This window comes from Ochotona curzoniae, unplaced genomic scaffold (assembly GCF_017591425.1).
Source record: "Ochotona curzoniae isolate NIBS_2020 unplaced genomic scaffold, NIBS_Ocur_1.0 contig_3819, whole genome shotgun sequence".
NCBI lineage: Eukaryota > Metazoa > Chordata > Mammalia > Lagomorpha > Ochotonidae > Ochotona > Ochotona curzoniae.
In genome coordinates this window covers 29,949,612-29,963,875 of record NW_024466004.1, presented here as the reverse complement: position 1 = coordinate 29,963,875, position 14,264 = coordinate 29,949,612, and the positions used below count along the sequence as shown (strand labels likewise).

The window sequence follows — 14,264 nt, the reverse complement described above, 5'->3', positions numbered from 1 at the left end:
TGCAGACACAGGGCCTGCCTGTCTGGACTGGCTTGGTCTCTTTATATCTGCTTTGCATTAGCAATTTCGGGCACTATCCCTGTAAGCATATGTGTGCATGGGCCCCTCTGGAGTCAGCGAGCACAGAGTCCGAGTGGCAGCAGTTCAAAGTAGACAAATAGAATATCCTGACAAACATGGATTGCAGCCACAATTCTACAACTCACCAACTTCATGCCCTTATCCTCTCAGCATGAGACCTGTGTATGTTTCCTTATATATGCTTTTCTATTTGTAAACATTGCATGTCTGATAGAAGCGGGGGAAAGAACTTGCTTAAGCAACATTTTAAAAGTATAACATTTTCCTTTGCCATCTTTCCTCTTTCAGAAGAACTACCATGAAGGTTGAACTTTGCAATTTCGGTGGGTACAAGATCTGCCTTGGTCATGGGAGGTCCTATGCCAGGACCAATAGGAAGGTTTTCCAGTTTCCTAAGCAAAATGTGAGTCTGCCTTTCTTTCCAGTAGGAATTTTCTGCAGATAAACTGGACTGTCCGCTACTGCAGGAAAAGTAAGGGGCAGTAGGAAGATATTCAAAAGAGAAGAACTTGTCATACAAATTCCAGAATCTCTTGCTGGTACAATGGCCAAGAGAAATCAGAAACCTGAAGTTAGAAAGGCTAAACAATACAAGCTATCGGGTTGCCAAGGAAATCAAAAGACTAAGCAGGCATCTTAAAAGGCGGTAGTGGCTGCTGCTAAGGCTCCTACAAAGGCAGTCTCTAAGCAACAGATTGTAAAGCCTGTGAGGCGTTTGAATCCCTAAGTTGGTGGAAACTGCTAATTTGGCATATCAAATTTTAAAATCATAATTAAAGTTAAAAAAAGAATCGCATTTAAAAATAATATATATCACAAATTAGCTTTGGGGACAATAGTGGGCAGAATGTTATTTGTACCTCATACCAAATTCCCTTTTTGGTAGGTTTTTCTCAGAGTATCTATGGCTTCATTTTCTTCGTTCTTTAATTAAAAAAAAATTTCAATGTTGTTTAAGCAGATGATACGTATGTATACCTATGGGGACCACTGATCAAGCTGGGGAGGATTGAGGATGGGGAAAGATGGGTGGGACAAATGCTTCCAGTTTTCTTTTTCTTCCCTTTTCTCTTGCATCTTGAACGAGGGGGCTTCCATCTGCCAAACTACATCAGTACCCGGGCATGAGGAAATGTCCACTTCTTGTCTTCCCAGACACCCTCAGGTAGAGAAGAATGCTTTAAAGATATTGCTTCAATAGTTTTGATAATTCTGACACACTGTCGGTTCCATTGCTCCAAGATTGAGAAAATGGTTTTGAGTTCCATTGGTTGAAAGAAACCACCCCAGTGCATCCACTCACCCAGACGCTTGAAGCCAAAGCTCAGTCAGAAGAGTTGTCCAACCAAAAAGCTGACCATTTTCTCCCCACGATGAACCTGGGTGTGCCGTCCACCACACAGGCATAAGCAATTGAGGAGGCCCAGTTTTAACACACGCATTCCAAAGTTGGACCACAAATCCTATGATCTTCCCTGTGACCAAAGTTTTTAAGTTCGTTGGTCTAGTTTGGGAGTCTCTCAAGATACTTTACCTGTGATGACCTGAGACCTGATTCTTGCTTGTGTCAGCCAGTACAGGGTCCAGTTCAGTCCTTCATCCACAGCAGCTTATGCACACACTGTTGAATACAGTTGCCTGGTCAGTTCTGTTTCCACCCCCATGTCCTATGCAAGCCTATGGGTGCTGTGGCCCAGCCAACCCAGCCTGCCACAGACCTGGCCCTTATGCACCCCAGTAGAAACTGCAGTGTTGTTGAGGTGATCCTCAATAATCTCTACCAGGCCTGCCTCCAACCCTGGTTCCTGTGTGCCAGTATGTAGACCAGACCAGTATGTTTCCTGCTGCATCTAACCCAGGCTCCCATATACACCTATGTGTGTTGTAGCTTAACTCAGCCCACCCCACTGCACGATCCAGTCACCACGTATGCTGACAGGTGTTATTGCATTGTCCAGCCTGGTCTGTCCCCAGCCTTGGCTCTCATGCCCAGCATCAGGAGCTGCAGCAAAGAGGAGTGTCCACAGTTTCCTTACTAGGCACACTCCCAGTCCCAGATCTTGCACTTTTTAGAGATTACTGTGGTCCAGGCTGACATGCCTTATATTCTGTTTTGGCACTTGCCAGCAGATGCTGCAGCAAAGCTTGGCCAGTCACATTTGTCCTGGTTTTTGCATGCACCAACAGATGCAGTGGCCTGGTCTAGCTTGGACTTTCCTCAAACCCAGCTCATATGTAGGCCAATAGTTATTGTAGCTCTGCCCATCATTGCCACTCCCAGTCCTAGCTCTTATGTTCCCCAGTGGGAGCAGAGGCCCAGCAAGGGTACCCTCACAACCTCCACAGGCTTACTCCTGGCTTGAGGTCTTGTGTATGCCAATGGGTGCTGTGGCCTAGTCTAGCATGGCCCATCTTGCCTTGGCATTTGCCAGTAGGTGTTACAGTCCAGCCTGCCCCCAGTCCCAGCTCATGTTGTGTGTCAGGGGGTGCAATCTAGCCCGGCCCAGCCCAGCCAGCCCCTAATCTCATCCCTACTGTGAACTGACAGGCATTGCATCCCCACCCAGCCTGGCTTGTACTCCATCCTGATTCTCGCACCTGCCTGTGGGTGTTGCAGACTGGCCCAGCCAGGCCCTCCCCAAGACCTGATGCATATGTATGCTGACAGGTACTATAGCCCTGCGTAGCATGGACTGTGCCTATCCTTGGTTCTCAGGCTCACCAGTCAGGGTTGCATTTTAACAGGGGAGTTCACCAAGCTCCTTTATCAGGCCAGTTTCCTGTTGTGGATCTTGTGCCAACTGGTGGGTGTTTGGCTCAATCTGACTTGGCCTTCCTCTAGTCCTCATCTTCACCGTCAGACACTGGTTTTGTCAGATCAACCCACATCTCTTCCAGCTCTCTATGGTGGTGCTACAATACATCCCTGCCTGACCCATCTCCAGACTGGTCTCATTAGATCAGCAGAGGCTTCAACCTAGTCCAGCCCATCCCACACTCACTCTGGCTCTTGCCCAATTTGGCACACCCCTGGACCCAGTCTATACACAGGTCAGGGATGCTGCAGCCAAAATCTGCCCCCATTCCCAGCTATTGATAGCTCAACAGTGGGAGCCACAGTCCAGCAGAGCTGTCCCTTTATATCCCCTACCAGGCCCACTCCCAGCAACCTGTGGTTGCTCCAACCCAGCCTGTCATAGCCTAATCCCAGTTTGGTCCTTGCCATTGGATGTTGCGGCCATGGCCTGGCTCACCCCTCAGTCCTAACTCTGACTGGTGGGTGCTGCAGCCTGCCCTCATTCCTGGCTCTCATGAAAGCTGGTAGGCATGATAGCCTATTCTGGTATGGTCCCCACACATCCTGGCTCCTGAGCATGCCAGTTTGCTACAGTTTGGACCAGCATTGCCTGGTCTGCCCCACCATCTTGAGCCAATCACACACCTGCAGACAAATGAAGCAGCATTTCCTGGTCTGGCCCACACTCGACCCTGACTCATGGGTTTTCCAGCGAGAACTAGAGCCCACCAGAGGAGTTCCCTATATTTTTCCACCAGGTCCATTCCCAGCCCCAGATCTCATGTGTGCCAGTGTATGCTAGACCCCTATCTGACATAGTCCACCCACCAGTCTCAGCTTTTATGTGTGCTGGTGGATGTTATAGCCTGATCCACCCCACACCCAATTCTTGGGTATGCCTGCAGATGCTGCAACCTGCATCCAGTCTGTTCCCAACCCCAGTTCGCATGAGGGTTGGTGAGTTCCATGGTCATGCCCAGCTTGGCCAAACACCATTTCCAGTTCTTGAGAAAACCAGTGGGTAGCACACACACGGGGTGACACAGTCCTCACATGTGCTGGTTGGTATCATGGCCAGCCTAATGTGACCCATCCACTGTTCAGACACTCACAGGCAGACACTGTGGTCCAGCCCTGCCTGGCAGGTCGCTCAGCCCTACCTTTCAGGTGTCCCAGTGGACAGTGTTTGGTAGTCGTCAATGCTAACTACCCCAGCTTGGATCTTCCACATGGACAGGTATATTGCTTTGACCCAGAAAGGTCTTCCAGGTTTCCCCCTCCAAATCACTCTGTCTCAGCCACGTTGCTTACCTGCAAGGGTAGTGGCTGGCCAGTGGTGGAAATCCCCCAGAAGTTATTTCTCACCTGTAACATTCTCTCAGCAGTACCCCCTACACCAACACACACACATCTCCATTTTTCCTTCCCTGAGCAATCCAGAGCCACCACTCCTGAACCTGTTTTCTTGATCCCAGTCTCCAGTGGAGTGGCCTGCTAGCTTGGAGCCCTGCCCACCTGTCCAGCACCCAAGTGCATGCATAGGTCCCTAAATTTGGTCCGTGAACACATCACAATAGCATGCCAACCTTGGGCCTTATCCCCTCCCCCTCCCAGGATCGAAGCACGGGAGCTTGCTTTGCCAGTGCAGTGGAAGCCTATGGCATAATTTTCATTGAAGTAGAAGGGCCTCCTAAAAAAATGTTTGATGTTCTAGTGTCTGAAGCACCATTTCTAATATTAACAGTGCCAAAATTGTGTTCCAGACTGAAATCCCAAACAAAAGACATGGATATGTGAAATTCCTGATGTAATTTTGTAGTCTTTTGTTTATTGGTTATATTTTAAATAAGTAAGTGAAATATTATCTGAAATGAGAGCATTCAAATTAAATTCCAAACAAGTGAAATGGAATGATAAAATTTGAGTCAGTGACCGAGAAATATTTATTTGAGGCTTGTGCTGTGCCTATTAGTATTTTGAGCACCCAAGATTGCATAAAATGGCATATGAAAATCATTTCTGTTCCTAAAGTCTAGACCTAAAATTTCTGCTTAGAAGAAAGATGAAGAACAATATATAACACAACAAGTTCCTTTTAGAAGACAGAATGAGTAAGTGTGATACCAGCCGCATGATAATCTTATTGGCTCAATAATCAAACTGAAATCTCAGTGGAGCCAACAGAGCTGCAATCAAATAAATTGCTTCTGCTGCTGGTATTATCTGATGCTTTACTAGTGACTGGAAAAAGGTATACTGATTCAGAATACACTTAGATAAAACACAGCTAACCTTGGTTTGGATATAGGAGGTAGTTAACTTCCAGTTGAGATCAGATGTACACTATAGAAAACATTGTATCTTTAAAGTGAGAAGAAAGATGAAGCAATAAGGAAATTTCTAGATTGAAAAGTACTTGCCAAAGGAGAAGATTAGAAAGGAACAAGACAGAATTATTAAAATATCAAATAAAAAGAAATTGCACATCACCTGTTTGTGAGTCTTACTTAGGGATGAAGCTATTTCTCAGGGTCCTTTAAAAACATTAAGCCAGGACCAGTGCGGTAACCTAGTGACTAAAGTCCTCGTGTGGCATGTGCCAGGATCCCATAAGAGCACTTGTTCTAATTCCGATGGCCCCGCTTCCCATTCAGCTCTCTGCTTGTGGCCTGGGAAAGCAGTTGAGCACAGCCCAAAGCCTTGGGACCCTGCACCCATGTGGGAGACCCAGAAGAGCTCCTGGCTCCTGGCTTCATATTGGCTCAGCTCCAGCCATTGCGGCCACTTGGGGAGTAAATCATTGGGTGGAAGATCTTCCTCTCTGTCTCCTCCTCTCTATACATCTGACTTTCCAATAAAAACAAAATGAATCTTTTAAAAAAACACTAAGCCCATGTCTGAACTCTGATCTAAATATTTTCAAGCTCTGTGTTCCTATATCCTTCATCTTCTTTCGACTAGCCAATAGAGATGCTGCTGCGAAGACCACATCGTAGAACTGCTTGAGGCTTTTCCAGGAGACAGAAGACATTAAGGAAGCAGTGGTGAACCTGAGATTCAAACTCCATCAGCTCAAAATTGCTGCAGTATTATGAGACTGTTGGAGCCAGTGGAAACTATGGGTAGCACACGCAGGTCTCAGAGGGCTCCCTGTTAATCAGCAATGGTGATGGTTGTTGTAAGAAGATGTGGATATGCCTGCTCCATCTGACTTGCAAGAGAAACAAGAAATTTAATTATTTGTGTCAAAATATGAGAGATATTTGTGTGAAATCTCATATAATAAAAATATCCTTTTTAAGTTGTTTTAAAAAATGAAAGTATTCTGTAATCCATAATATGCATTTTTCATTGATATCTGCTCCATGAGTCAGTTGGTTCTAAACTAAGGGACGATGTGCTAGGCTGACCAGACCTTACCACTTGATTTTTTTTGCCCCCCCCCCTTTTTTTTTTGCCAGAGAAAGACTTTGGGGAGAAAAGCCATCTACTGTCAGCCTTTTTTTTTTTTTTTTTTTTTTTGTAAAGGTGAATGGAACTATTTGGGAGAGAGAGCTTGTCAAGCAGGTTCTAGGTGTACAAATTTTTCAAGTCTCAATCACAAAAGCCTCAAACAACCATCTCAACCTATTGTAATCCGCACGCAGTCTATATCCACTCTGGCCCATCAGTCTTAGTAGACTGGCAGGTTTTATAAACTCCTAGAAATCACTGGACTAGTCCAGGGCTGGACAAAAGTGAATACTCTTGAAAGATTTAAATATAGACTGAAACATTTAGTATAGACTAAGCCATGATAATGGCTATTTGATTTTTTTAAAGCCAAAAATCATCCATTTCATTATGCACTGATTGCCTTACAGACTTTAGGCAATAACTTGGATAAGCATGATTGGCCTTGAGCAATTTTATAATTTTATTAAGAGAACAGTTAACACGATGATTGAAAATGTGGTCTATAAGGCCAGTTTGTATGCATTAGGACCTCGAATGCTCTGCTTATTTCCAGCTGATTGGCCTCAGTTTCCTAAAGCTTAAAATGGAGCTACAAGTTGTGATTGCAAGGATCAAAGGAGTCACACTGCTGGTAGCACTTATAAAGATGTTGGGTTCATGGAAACACATAGTTCATGTCTTTCCTTTTAGTGATCTCATTACTCAGAAATCCTTACCTGTTATACCTTATATCCTCTTGCTTTTAATGAATTTTATGTATCCCCTTATCCACATTTCTTTATTTCAGCTCTAATTTTACAGGAAATATAGTTAGAGGTATTACAACTGATGTCACTCAGTTTATTAGGTGACTCACCCCAGTGGCATATGCAGTCTAAATAAGAAGCTTGAAGAAGCTTCCTTCTCATCTCTAAATTTGCCTAAGGATAACAAATAGCTAAGATTGATAAATCTACAGACCTGACCCTTGACAATTCAGGATGAGGTGGCGTGGGACTGATTTTGTGAATTTATTATATACTATGCTTAGTAAATTATTGCTTTCAATTTTGGGAAACTATGTAAAACCGAATAATTCAATTCCTGATGATGCCTTACCATCACCTGTGATTGGCATGGGTTTAAATATACTCTCCACCTGCCCAGCCAATCATTAAAACGTCATTTTCTATCTGATATTCTGATATCTTGATTGTGAATTTAGCTATGAAAATTCCTCCTGTACCAAAAAGTTAGTTGTCTTGTTAGAAAATCTGCCAGGAAATGTTTGTAATAATTTCTCCTAAAAGTACTCAAATCAGTGCTCTCCGAAGCAAGGAGAGACAGTAGCACTTGCTTCAGCTAGAAACTTGTTAGACATACATGGTCTTCGATCTTTACGAGACATAATGGAGCAAAATTTCCATTTTAATAAGATCCTGAACTGATTTTTCAATACATTAGAATCTGAGAAGAGAGGACCTGGCTGACATATTTAATTTGCTTACTATAATTTGATTGCTTAGGAAATTTGTACACATCTCTGTGTTCTTGATGTTCACTTTCTAAAGATAGTATTTTGGTGCCTGTATATCTGTTGAACAATATGGATGATTAATAAAAATAAAAACTCCCAATTGTGTGCATTTATCTGTAAAGAATTTCCACATGAGTGTTCCACTCGGAGCATTTAAGTAGAAATCAGATAGACAACCACTACAAACACTGGCTCAGCAAAAGTGTCAAACATGCATCCTACATGTGGAAATTTACAGAGGAACTGGATGAATAAGATGTGGCTTTTCGGGGCCTGGCGCGGTGGCGCAAGTGGTTAAGGTCCTCGCCTTGCACGCCCGGGATTCCATATGGGCGCCGGTTCTAATCCCGGCGGCCCCTCTTCCCATCCAGCTCCCTGCTTGTGGCCCGGGAAAGCAGTAGAGGACGGCCCAGGGCTTTGGGACCCTGCACCCGCGTGGGAGAGGGTCTCCTGGCTTTGGACCGGCATAGTATCGGCGGTTGCGCTCACTTGGGGAGTGAATCATTGGGCGGAAGATCTTCCTCTCTCTCTCTCTCCTCTCTGTATATCCGCCTTTCCAATAAAAAAATAATAAAAATAAATCTTAAAAAAAAAAAAGATGTGGCTTTTGTGTACATTGACACATCTGTGGCTTCTTTACAGACTGTATCCTCAACTCTTTAATTTTTAAATAAAAAATCATAGAGAAAAACTGCACTACTTCAGATCAATAGCATATTTTTACTAAATACATTATTTTTTGGCTTAATAGGTAGAGAAGTTTCTGTTAAAAAATAAAATTGACTTGGATGTATTTAATAAGAATTAATATGTTTTCACTAAAATATGGTTTCATTCCTTTACTTCCAGTCTACTGTCTTCATATGGAGGACATGTTCTAACATAAACTGTTTTTCATTGAATATTTGTAGAATTAAGAAAGAATGCCTTCCACTCATAGACCCTCTAATATATGTTCCTTATTCCACAGCAGTTTTTAATTATGTCTTGTATTTCTCATCATTTCATATACTGAATTGTGATTCAGTTCTCTGTGCTTACTCATTAAATAATGACCGAGGATTAAGTTGCTTTTACAGAGTATGTCTCTTCCATTAGAAACACGAGTAGCTTCCATGAATTTTTTTTAGTGTATTTTTAGTGTATTTTGATGCTCACCAACTTCTAAGTGAGTCAGATGAAAAATATGTTATTTCATGTAGAAAGAAGCTACTGACTCTGACTCAGTGAGTAGTGAATGTATTTTTTTTTCTTTTATCAGAAAAATAATCAGTTTCTGAGTCACCCTCATTTTCCATTGGGAACACATACTAAGGCGGGAGGGTGTCTGGATGAATTTCACTTATCGAGCATCTCAGAGTTTAAATAAGGACAACTTTAAGCCATTGCTGTTGTTCTTTTACAAGTTATGTCCTTCTACTCATGTGTAAGTCAGGCCCATATAGAGCAATGGCTCATTTAAAATAGGATTTTGCAGGCCCGGCACGATAGCATAATGGTTAAGGCCCTTGCCTTGAATGTGCTGGGATCCCATATGGGCGCCGGTTCTAATCCCGGCAGCTCCACTTTCCATCCAGCTCCCTGCCTGTGGCCTGGGAAAGCAGCCGAGGACTGCCCAAGACTTGTGACCCTGCACCCACGTGGGAGACCCGGAGGGGGCTCCTGGCTATGGATTGGCACAGCACCAGCCATTATGGCCACTTGGGAAGTGAATCATTGGACAGAAGATCTTCCTCTCTGTCTCTCCTCTCTTACATCTGCCTTTCCAATAAAATAAATAAATATTAAAAAAAAAATGGGATTTTGCTACTACGACCAACCAGCTAGGAGAAGATTTGGCACTGCTTCTCAGGTTTGAAATTGACTTACAAATGTCTCTGCCATCAGAATATTGCTAGTTTGACATTATTTAAAGGTTTAAAATATGGGCCTGGCATGGCAGCCTAGTGGCTAAAGTTCTTGCCTTGCATGTGCTGGGATCACAAATGTGTGCTGATTCGTGTCCCATCCACTCCACTTCCCATCGAGGTCCCTGTTTGTGGCCTGGGAAAGCAGTCCAGGATGGCCCAAAGCCTCGGGACCCTGCACCCCCGTGGGAGACCTGGAGGAGGTTCCTGGATCCTGGCTCTGGATCAGCACAGCACTGGCTGTTGCAGCCACTTGGGAAGTGAACCAGCACATATAAGATCTTTCTCTCTGTCTCTCCTCTCCATAGATCTTTCTAATAAAAATAAATAAATCTTAAAAAATTGTTTCAAAAATATGATACGGTATAAAGCAAAACATATGTTCAGTTTGAGTCAATATGGTACACTGCATGGCACCAAAAAGGGAACTATAAATAGTGTTTTTTTTAAACAAAGCTACAGTATTTCATAGCTTTTCACTGCCACACATCTATATATTCTTAAATAAATCTCCACATGTTAGTTAACACAAATCAGGAAAAAATGATATATTTGATACTGCTATTTTCACTAAGTATAATGGCATGCAGTTACATGCATTTTGTCAAGGACAAGAGTTTGTTATTTTTTATAGCTGAGTAGTGTTTCACCATGTATTTACACTACAGTTACTTTATTTAGTCATTAGTTGATGGACAGCTGGCTTGATTCCAAATGCTAAGTATTGTGAGTTGCACTTCTATTAACATGGAAATGCAGATAAATCTTTCATCTGCTGATTTCATTTCCTTTGGGAAAATTACCATGAGTGAAATAGTTGAGTATAGTCTTTCTCTATTCTCTTGAAGAACATTGGTTTTTCTACTTACTTCATGTTGCATTCTTTGTTTGGTGGAGGGCAAACCTTATGGTTATAAAGTAATTTGAAAGTATGCCATTGAAAAATGTAAAGGAATAATCAACAAGGAGTAGGGAGGGTGGCAGTGAGGGAGAGATATCATGGGAACTGCATGAGATTTCTTCCTTTTCTGTCAGGAAACAATGGAAAAGCTGTGTTAAATTCAAACTGGTTTAGAATTACAAAGTATCTGGGGAGGTGTTTTCCACAAAGTTTATTAATTTTGTGATACTTCCCTATATTGTCAGAATATCTTACATTTAAAAACGAAATAACCATATATTCCAACGTAAAAAGAGCAGATTCAGGTTTGTTATGTGGCAAAATGTCAACATCACCTTTGTGTAGCATGATCTGCGCCATGTAACTTCTTTCCTATAAAGAATGTATTTGAGAACAATATTGTTCCATTCTCCCCAAGTGAAGATTTATGACCATAGACCTCAATCTACTCTGAAGCAACTGTGCAGGAGCTTTCTCAGGATTTTGAGATCGCTGGCATCTTCATCCTTCTCCAGCCAGTTGCATCTGGCCCCAAGCATCCACTGGGCCTTCAGCAATTTCTTTGACTGATTTATCTTCAAGGCTTAGTGAAGGATCAGGAAGCAAGGGTGGTGGAGGGGCATCGCATGCCATCACTCACAACATCCAAGTCATCACTGAACTCCAGAGGTAAACTCTCAGTGGGCTGCAGCTCAGAAGCACTCAGGTACAGATCCAGGGGCTGGCTTACAGGCTGTCTGGCACAGACAGTACCTGCTCAGGCTTATACATCTGAGGAGCCACCTGGAAGCGCAGTGGGCAGCAGGGATCCTAAGAGAGGCTTACAGGAACAGCTTTTTTTTTTTTTCTTTTCCTTTTTTTTCTCCCATAGGGAGATCCCTGGCAGGATTTTGAAGAGGACCTGATTTGTATCCTGATGGATGTGAGTAAGGCAGTGTCTGCTCATTGGACGAGACTGATCGGAAAAACAAACGTCATCCACAGACGCCAAGCACGTCTGACTGGAGCAGGTCCTATGAGCCTGTTGAGCAGCACCATCTGTAGCTAGCATTCTACGTTCCTTCAGTTCCTTCTGTTAGTAGCGCCTCCACTCCATAGCGCTGGCAGTATCGCCAGAGACATTTTGATTCTTTAAAATTCCCTCATTCTCTGGCTAAAAGTCCCTCTGGGCCGGTCAGGAGACTACCCTAGAGCCTCGTGTTCCTCTTTGCGGTTATGCAGGTAGCGGTGCTTCTCCTTGAGTAAATGCTGAAGTCGCTTCAACTGATCAATGTGCAAAGATTGTAAGTAAATTAGCCTCTCACACATAATCAGGGCCACTCCCGCTGTGTAGATACCAGCGCGTTTTAGGGGATCTTCTTGATCACAGTCTCTTCTGTCAGCTTCACTGTCAGGTTTCACATCTCCATGTCTGATCCACAGTTTCTGGGTTTCTGTTCTCCATCACTCCAGCTGTCTTCTTCCAGGCTAGGGCTGGCTTCAATGAGGCTACTTTCTGGAGTCTGCAAGCGAAGCTCTGTCTTAGCATTTGAGCTCAACCTGCGTAAGAGTTTTTCACCCACAGTCCCTGGGTTGGTTTTCTTTATTTGAGCATAAAGTGCTAGGGCATTTTTACAGGCATATTCTGCAAAGAAGGAAACCCACCCACCCACCCTTCTCTGATTTGGGGGCTGCACTCTGGGACATTTTTTCCCATTCTTGGTCGATATGCAGCTACACTGCTTGAAGAGTGCATTCTTGTCTCCCAAGATTGGCTTAAGGCAAAATTCCAGCCTCTCCATTTGAGGCTGAGAACACAGATAATGAATGAATGAACATGACAGAGGCTTCTGAGACCTGTGGGCACCGGGGTGATCCTCTCCTGACTGGTTGGCAAGACGTTCCTTCCAGAGCCTCCTTTGCCACCCTCTCCAGAGCACCTCACTCCAATACCAGCATTGTTAATGTTACAGCCCTAACACCTTCTTTCCTAGTTCCCTATCCTAGGAAGTCACAAAATTTCTACAAATGAGGGAGAAAGCTTTGATGCGAATTTATCACTTCTTTTGGTTGAAATAAGCTCACTGTTCCCTCCAGGTGGCATCTTCTTTGTGTTATCTCTTTGTTACCTTTGCAGCCTAACACAAGTAAAGCAATGGCAGGGATTGTAAGTATTTCCTGTATCTTTCATTCAGGTTCTAAAGATTAAGGGGCTGTATAAATACAATCTGTATTCACATACACAAAGTCTGGGAGAGAAAGCCACAACATATATCAGGAAGGGTAACAGCTGAAGGTTGTTCTGATAAAAGCTTGAATGAAGTATTGGAAGCCCAATGAACCAAATAAGTCCTGAAATAAATTGTATGTACCAATGCTGGGAAAAAGAACTATCTAAGTCTCCAATTTGGGTTAGAATACAGAGCAGTGGAGATTTTCACCAAGCAATGTTTGGATGTCTACATTGTTGGCAAACATTTCAGTATCAGCAGGATCCATTAGATTTATAGTGCAGCAGATACTGCAAAGAGTTATTTCAGCTTTTCAAATAATAAAATATCCTGAGAGTTGAGAGTCAACCTAAAGTAGGAATCCATCTTGTCTTTCCCCTAGAAGGGAAAATTCCCAAACAAGTCTTCAAGTATGAGCTTTTTAGTTACCCGTAGTAACCCATAATTTCAAGCCTTTTAAGGTCATACTGGTAGAGAGGTTTAAGAAGAGAGTTCTTTTTCCTTTTGAAAAAAGAGACCTTTGGTTTTCCAAACATTTCATAAACCTCTGGAACTCTTTGGAGTGAGCCAGATGTGGAAAAAGCAGCTGGAATTTTTTGGGGGGGAAAATTAGAAGTAGCTGCTGAAAAGTGCATTTATCAGTCATCCAGACGGCGAGGAAGTCTCAACACTGCTGAGCAGGCAGAATGTGGTCATAAATGACCAGACATGGGCAATTGCTGGTCAGATAACCTGGTTTAAAAGTTGTACTAGTTTTTTAGGGCTACTATTTCAAAGTACCACAAATCAGGTGGTCCAAAGTCTGGAAGATGACAGTCTAAAATCAAACTGTCAGGCAGCCCATGATCTCTCAGGATCTGGAGGAGAATCCATTTCATCCATTTCCTTAGCTCTTGGTGCTGTGGGCAATCCTTGGTGCTCCCTGGCTTGTAAATACACATTCCAATACTGTGATCACAGGGTGTTCTCTCCTGGAGTGGATTCTCTTCTCTTGAGCATGTGTCAGTATTACACAGACATATTCATACATGCTAAGTAGTGTCTGGGTGAGGACATACAATATTAAATTTCCTCGAATCCTGGACTCTCTTGGTGACTTGACACAACAAGCCCATGTGTTTTCAAGGAATTCTGCCTGTACTGTAATCTATCAACATGCAGTGAAGCTCAACTCTATTAGCAGTTCTGTGAGCAATTCTGTAGGCACTTCTACTTTTTAATCTTGAGGTCAGTGCAGATTTTGTAATGCAGTGGGTTAAGCTACAGCCTAGGACATGCATATCACATATCAGAGTGTCTGGTTTTCGACTCATGTCTGCTTTCCAGCTAGTTCTGTGGTAACGCACCCTCTGGGAGGCTGTGTCCATGGCACTCATGCCTTTGGTATGAGCATGAC

The 14,264-nt window shown here is 43.2% G+C and overlaps 2 pseudogenes; one reads left to right on the top strand and one right to left on the bottom strand.

The window, feature by feature from the left end:
• Positions 1-379: 379 nt before the first annotated feature.
• Positions 380-808, top strand: LOC121158462 (annotated as a pseudogene).
• A 134-nt stretch (positions 809-942) lies between these two features.
• LOC121158461 lies at positions 943-13,334 on the bottom strand (annotated as a pseudogene).
• Between the last annotated feature and the right edge of the window lie 930 nt (positions 13,335-14,264).